This window comes from Cephus cinctus, unplaced genomic scaffold (genome assembly GCF_000341935.2).
Source record: "Cephus cinctus unplaced genomic scaffold, Ccin1 Ccin1_scaffold1847, whole genome shotgun sequence".
Lineage (NCBI taxonomy): Eukaryota > Metazoa > Arthropoda > Insecta > Hymenoptera > Cephidae > Cephus > Cephus cinctus.
Genome location: NW_014334027.1, coordinates 217,705 through 225,318, shown reverse-complemented (window position 1 = coordinate 225,318; position 7,614 = coordinate 217,705). Strand labels below are relative to the sequence as shown.

The 7,614-nt window shown below is 45.3% G+C and overlaps 1 protein-coding gene across 2 annotated transcripts in view; it reads right to left on the bottom strand.

Moving 5' to 3' along the window:
• Positions 1-7,614, bottom strand: part of LOC107273847 — a 79,816-nt gene that overhangs the window by 70,572 nt on the left and 1,630 nt on the right. The gene's annotated exons all lie outside the window — the stretch shown is intronic.

Here is a 7,614-nt window from a genome sequence, read left to right as displayed (position 1 = left end):
GGGGGGGGGGGTTGCAGGGCTAATCGAATCATTGATGCATATTTGGAGAGGGGTGTCTATCGGTAGGTCGGTAGGTACCCGAGCTAGCCAGTCACCCACCCAGTCCAGCCACCCAGTGAGAAACTGGGCTCTATGTGAAATGCCCAGAGGATCGATCGATCTTGCCGGTAGGAATATTCAGTTTTACAAGTACGAGTATGTAACATACGTACCGGCTGTATGATTAAGCTGGTACAAGTTCCGGTTGAGAAATAGTAAACATTACTTAGAGCAGTGTCCAACTTATATGTAAGAATAATGATAATAGCCGGGAGGAAGTTCAAGCTATACTCCTTCTTCGACCAAACTTCTCCAGCATGGCTGAAATAATAGGATTGGGTATAAGTACCAGGGTAAGGTGAGGATGGTCCTGGTATGACATGGGATACAGTAGTTCATGGATATGAATGGGGAATTGAGCGTGACGCAAAGGTGCCAATGTTCAAACCGAAGACATCCGGTTGGACGTCGACGAATCGTAGAGCCAATGGAGTTGACGACCGGGAGACACCTTTTTAATTAAGACAGTTTCGAGGCGTAATTAATTTTACGACGGCGCTTGCTAACGACCAACCCCTTCCTGGGGAAAATGGCTCTGCCAACCCCCCACAGCCGCTGAATCCCCTAGACATAGCCATCCAGCTGAGCAACTTCAGTACCCACTCCCTGGTCCTACAGCCTCCTGGTCCTAGACACGCACCCCCTGTACCAGTGGCAGTGGTGCCACCCCTGCTGTTTCACCCTGCTGAAATCCTTCTATCTATATTGTCCCACCACCCCCAGTCCATCCGTCGGGCTTCAGCCTCCCTTTTTTAATAACATTGTTTTCGTCATTGCGATTCCTCCTGTTCTTCAATTTTTCCTAGTAACTTCCACGCTCCGCCGGTGGGATTTTGATTGCGCGCCAAATTCAAATTATTATTCGGCAACCATTCGTCCCGAGTAACAGGCGCTATGGTCAGATGCAAATGATCCTCAGCCAAGACGCCGGGTATATAGACGCGGCCCGAGCTGCAGCCCCGTCGCACCAATAACCCAAGTCGGTCGAGGGTTGGAGATAAGGTCGAGAAGGCGGTGGGAACCATGGGCGTGGTCATCATACATTATAACGCGATGGGACCTGGAGAATCTAGAGAGAAAACCCTCGTATTTCATCCCTCCCAAAACACCCACCCACCCCCACTCATACCTCTACGTTCCCTTCGCACCTTTCGCCCACATCTAATCATTCTCTAGTTTTTCCATTATTTTTTTTATTCTTTCTCTTCACCTTCTTCAAAATTCCCACCCCTTTTTCATCGTCGCTCCGAAACCTTGGGAATATTTATATAACAGTCATGAATTATGCAAGCACGTTCGGTGCATGTATCAGTAAAATAGTAGCGGGTAGTCGCCCCCCCCCTCCGCCACCCTGGAAACGTCCGAAGGAAGTAAAGTGCGCGCAGCAGACTCGAGCGATTGCTTATAACACGTATACAGTAAAGTATAAATTTTGGAAATTTAATTTTTTTTATTAAATTAAAACTGGCGTCCAAACCACAAAAATTCCACGTTATTTTAATGAACCAGAAAAAAGAGAGTCGCAGTGAGAAAAATTTTTCAAGGGTCACCCCAAAAAAAAAAAACAACCCTTAGTACCGTGCATTACCAGCCCTACTCATTTGTTTTGTCCCAAGATCCTCAAAAAGTACCCGGACGACCTCCATCGTCGGGACACTTCATAGTCACCAATTTACCTCAACCAACCCCTAACCTACCACGGCCACCTATTCCTCTGGCTCATGATTTGTCCTCCCCATTGTATCTTCTTGAACGAACGAAAGCAATAACCTTTGCCGACGGTTTATCTGCCATTAAAGAAAAGACGGCCTGTTGACTCGCGTAAAGCGGCCGGCGTTATCCAATAAACGCAACTAAATGTCAAGCACGTTGTTTACGGAGTCTATCGCGTGGAATCTTATCAGTGAACGGTACCCCATAGAAAGGTCATAAAGAGACGTCCTCGACGGGACAATCCTTAGGCGTCTGAACTTCCCTTAACTTAAGCGGAGGTTACATTTTTTTTTCTTTATTTTTTTCAGAAAAGTCATAACTACCCCTAGTATACTTTTATCGGTGACTGTACCTAATCAAAAATGACAATTCTCCGATAAACATGGCACCAGGTCGCTGAGCTCTCGACAATAAATTTTTATAATACGCATCCCTTAGAGAACCACACCCCCTAGGACAAATCGCGAGAAGCCAGCACTCGAACACTTTAATTCCCTATATCGACTATCTATTTACACGTATAGCCTGTTCTGCCTGGCAATAACAACGGCGACCGGCAACACGAAGTTTAGCTGCTACCAAATAGCCAACCAACGTAAAACTTCCGTCTCGCTCTCGTGCAGGATAATATTTAGTATTCCCGCAGCGCTCCCTGTCGCGGCTTATAATATTTCGCGTCATATTAATATTCCAGAGGGATACGCTGTTGCTAGAGAAGACCCAGCCGTTCCTATGGCTCCGCCGCGCCATTGCTCCCTGGTGCTCTTGGTACTCTTGGTACTCTCGGTACTACACAGTATCACCTCCACCCTGCCAGCCACCGGTACACCCACGGTAATAACCAACTAGCGTTGTCTGCTAACTATGAGAAACGTCCCTGATCTGGCGACCCGTGCGACGAAAAGATGAAAAAAAAAAATTTTTTTTTTTTTAAATATCCAAACAAATTTTTCTCTCGCAAGACACTCATATTCATCGATCCACGTTGTACGATGGATTTTGGTACTCGCGGGATGCTGCGGGTCATACGTCCCACGTGACTCCAGATTCGTCTGTTCCGAGCTTACATGGACCAGGGGCCTGGACGAGTGTGATCGTGGCGATATTATGAACGAGGTCAAAGGTCGTGGAGTCGGTTGCTGAGCGAGAGTGATGGTAGCGATGTCAGTCAGAGAGAAAGAGAGAGAGAGAGAGGGGATGATCTCTAGCCCACGAAAGGGGCGAAGAGACGGGAGCCATTTATGGGTACATAAGCGGTTTCCATTGTCTATGAGTATAATAGAGTAATCTCGCGGTGATGCGCTGTGGCAGCATCCGCCTCTGTACCACAGGCCGATATTCAAATGCGCGACTGAAAATATTGTCCGCCCGTGGTGACTGAGGATCGAAGTATCGAGATCCAGTGTGTGCGCCCTTCACCACCCCCGGGCCCTACCTGGCTGACGCTTCGAGAATTAATGCAATTAGAGCACCGTTATTAGATGGCTGAACCGAATGAAGCGGACGAATTACCGGAAATATCCGTAAATCAAGCATGGGCCTTTGAGTTTGTGACATTTCAGCAGTTATAAATGACAGTACGATAATTTTGAAAATTAAAAAAAAAATAATTATCTACGAACCGAGATACCTGGACGGGACGCAAAATTTGATGAGATTAACCGAATGACGGTCCAAGTCAAGAGTCATCCTTTTTTTTTTCTTTCGATGCTGACGAATCCTCGCACGCCGCACGTAATTCAGTCTGGACCGCCGGGAAGTTAAGACCCGTTACGATCGTTAATGCCGGTGATGAGTGGTCCAGAGAGTTTTCTATGAGGCCCGCCGAACGCATCGGCTGAAAATGGGACCCGGGGGGATTGCCGGAATTATGGGGAACTTTAGGGTCTTACGTAGCCGAGACCCTATTCCAACGAGCAGGTGTCTGCCTCACCTGATGACCAAAAGGCTGGTACAATCGGAGCAAAAAATTTTCACCCGTCGCATCGTCCTGTATCACAGTCCCTCGGGTGTTATGTAATCGAAGAGGGTAAAATTAGTTGCAGCTACTTCCGGTCTCGTTCCGCCCGATCAATTCCACTTATAATCGATAAAGCTCGAATCGAGCCTGAAAACTTTGACCCGGGGTACAAAATGGTCACCCTGTATATTTGCCCAAGAGTCACGGTCACGCAAATGGAAAATCTTCGACAGGAAACCGAGTAATCTCGAAACCTGAATACGAGAACCTGATTGGTCGGGTAACGATCCGACCGGTTTATATCGACCAATCGGGAGAGGACACGTGGATAATTCGAGTTCCGAATACTTCGAAATACGTATACAGTGGTATAAGCGAAAGGTGCGAGGATACGGTGACTTGAAAAAAGATGGTAGCGAAAGATGAGATAAGAGTAAGGGGCGGCGGGTAAGTAGAAATAAAGAAGGAGAAAGATGAAGAACGAGGAGTATCTTAGGCGCGCGGACTCCATAAGCAACCGTTCTCCGCCGAGATCTCGTTCCTCACGTTTCTCCTCTCGTTCCTCTCGTTCCTCTCGTTCCGCCCCTCATTTTCACCCTCGGAAATCCTCGGGCGCAGATGCCGCCGCGGCCAAGGCACCTCGGTATTTTATATTCACCTCAAATCATGCATATTTAATCAGAAAAAGCGGCTCGATCTAGTTTCCAGGAGTTAATCGCGCTTCTGAGCCATCTTCTTATATACTTATACTATGTAAAAACTGATATCTATACATATATCATATCATACATATACTATGTACGTAGTACCGAGGCATCGCAGCAGCGACACCAGAAGTGTACGTACATGGAACAGCGAAGGGGAAGGCATAACTAGTAAAAACCACTGACTGCCAAAGAGATAGTGGTGGTAGTAGCCTTATCAGCAAAGGGCGTATAGTGTTATCAGGTGTATTCGTAATTTTTCATTGCATAATTACAAAAGCAGCCAAAGAGCAATTTCGTGTCCTTTATGTAAATGCGAGTACTTCCTTTGTCAAAATAATAGTCAACTTATATATATATATATACATAGGAGTATATTGCAAAGGTATATTTACACAGCCAAAGAAAATGCACGAGGCTGTTACTAGATAATTCATGTGAAAATAATTAAAAAATTGTATAACTATATATATGACAGTTGAGATAATTGAAAGATAAGAGATCACAGCCGATAACGATACAGTTATAGAAGGCTTTATAATAGTACTAATGAAATCAATGATCGAGTGAGATAGACACTGTCAGTTTGTACCGTCATTGGTCAGTAGGATATATCGACGCCGGTCGTCGCGACGTCATCGGACCCTTCCGTCCAATCGCGAAGCTTCGCTATTCAATGGAATCGTATCCTGATAACTTAAAACTGGGTCGCCTAGGAAAACATTGTTTTCGTCCGCCCGAGGCGATTACGGGAAACACTGTGATTTTAAATGAAATCGACGTTCAGCCCGACGGAATGTGAAACTCAACTCGCAAAAACGACGCGTGGCGTCGACGCCTCGCGCAACGGCATTTAGCGATTTCGCGCTTCGGCCAAAAGCCATTTCAATAGTTTCCCTTCGTCGAACTCGTGGATGCTTTCGAACCTGCAAAAAAAAGTACTTCCTCGTGCCTGATGGGATTTGGGAAATTTATTAATTATAACCAAAAAAAAAGTGACTTTTGGAAATTTTAAGGTATCGAATACGTCAGTCAGATATTTTGTCACGTCTTAGAATTTTTCAAGTCGAAAGGTACCGTATAGATGTACAATGAATTTTGAACGAAAAGTCATTCCAGGTTCGATTTAGTGTGTATAACCTCAAATCTGAATTTAACGCTACTTCGGTCTCTTGCTCTGATCGAGATGATTGGTGGTCCAGGATGCTGTTAATGATTCTACTGAACCGAAGAACTGGCATAATGTTTGAGGGTTGCCAAGAATGACTAGTGCAATAAGCGGACACGGGTCCGTATCGCTCTCTTGGGACTCACTGTCCGTATACGTGTACACACGTATAAAGAGACAGAGAGAGAGAGGGATAGACAGAGTGCCTTAGCGAGAGAGCGAGTGAGCGAGCCAAATAAGATAGTAGCGACCATGAGTGAAACGACACCGGATATAAGGAGTGGATAAGAAAGTTTTGTCTTTATGAAAAATGCAACGGGCGAGTTATTGTCGACGTGAATTTTTCATCGACGCAACTTGCTCCTTCCATAATCCCGGGTGGCCGAGCGACGGCTTCGCTTCTGATCGGTGGGAACAAACCAGAGACGGAGTGAGTGAGAGATATATATATAAAAAAAAAAGGAACCGAAAGAGAGAGAAATAGGTAAGAGTTCCAAAGCCGCGTAAGAAGGAAACTCTCACCGGACTGCGGAGGAAAGTTGTGTTGCCAACTTGAAAAAGCTTCTTCTGGTTGTGCGGCAAAGTACGCATTTACAAGTGGACTGCGTTCTACGATTCCCAAGAGCGACAGCGGTTCTACGAAAATGTAATTCTCTATCCAGACCACGAATGGAGTTGACGAATTATTTGATCTTTGGTTTTGTGCGATAAGAGTGGGGTTATCTTTGGCCGTGACTCGAAGAATGTGCCGATTACGAATATAATTCGAAAAAATATTAGGCCTGATCCGTGGTTAAAACAAGATGTGTAATCTTGCTTGTAAATGATCGATCGAAAAATATTGTAGCTGACTGTACTCTGCCGTTAGAATGCCTGAAATCTCGTACATGAGCTCGGAATTTAAGTACCGTGGACATTTGAAATCCGAAGAAAATCTGAATTTGTGGTAAGGATTGGTTATCCTGACGCGTCAGGCTGCACGCCGATGTTATTTCCTATCTTGCAGGCCACTTCGAGCAATGAGGACGTCCTGTCCCGCACACAGCCGGAATCCATAACGAGGTTATATCTGTGCTCCCGGCGTTCTCCGAGCGTCTCGTGCTCTTTCGTTATATTTATCTGTCTTTCTCTTTCACTTCGTCTCGGTATTCCTTCGCAATCTCTAAGTACGTGCAGTCGCATTCGTCTGCTTGTTCACGTTCAAATTTGCTGTCCTCCCTTTTTCCGCGATCCGGAAGGACGCTCGCTCGTTCTTCCGCGTGGCGGGAAATTCAAATTTATATATACCTTTATCACGATCGATTCTCCTTGTGACCTGCACTAGGCAGATCTATTAATTTCGGGACTGAAATCATCTTGTCTGATACGACTGACACTGTGCGATCATTTGCAGATCCATTACGTAAATTATTCCCTATTGATTTTCTTGCTAAGTCTAATCCAACGCTCCTGTTAATTTCTTGCTGACAGCGGAATAATCGTCTGAGCTAAGAATGCAGTCAGCATTGAATTTCGGCAACTGGTAAAGACGATTATCAATTCGTCTACGTTTGAGGAGGGTATGCCAGAAAATGGAAAAGGTAGAGTGGAGGAGAGAGCGAGAGAGAGAGAGAATAGATTGAGCAGGGTATAGAAGAGGAAGGTAAAAGCAGTTCTCATTGTTCCGACGTAGACCGTTTCGCTGCTACCTTCACTTACAATCCGGATACTTTTCGTTGATACCCCCTCTCTCTCTCTCTCTCAACTCTCCTCCACAATCTGAACCAGTCTGTACACTATATACTCTGCAAAATGTAAAGCGTCCCGACGCCATTCTTAAGGTTGATTAATGTTGCCCGAAAGCGACCTTAAAGAATCTCTTCGATTCGAAATACTAGAAGCTAATGCAAAGCTGGCTTTACCCTGGCGTCGAACTTTTCTCTTAAATAACATTCCATAGTGACTCTAGTAATTTAATTTAGATTTATACC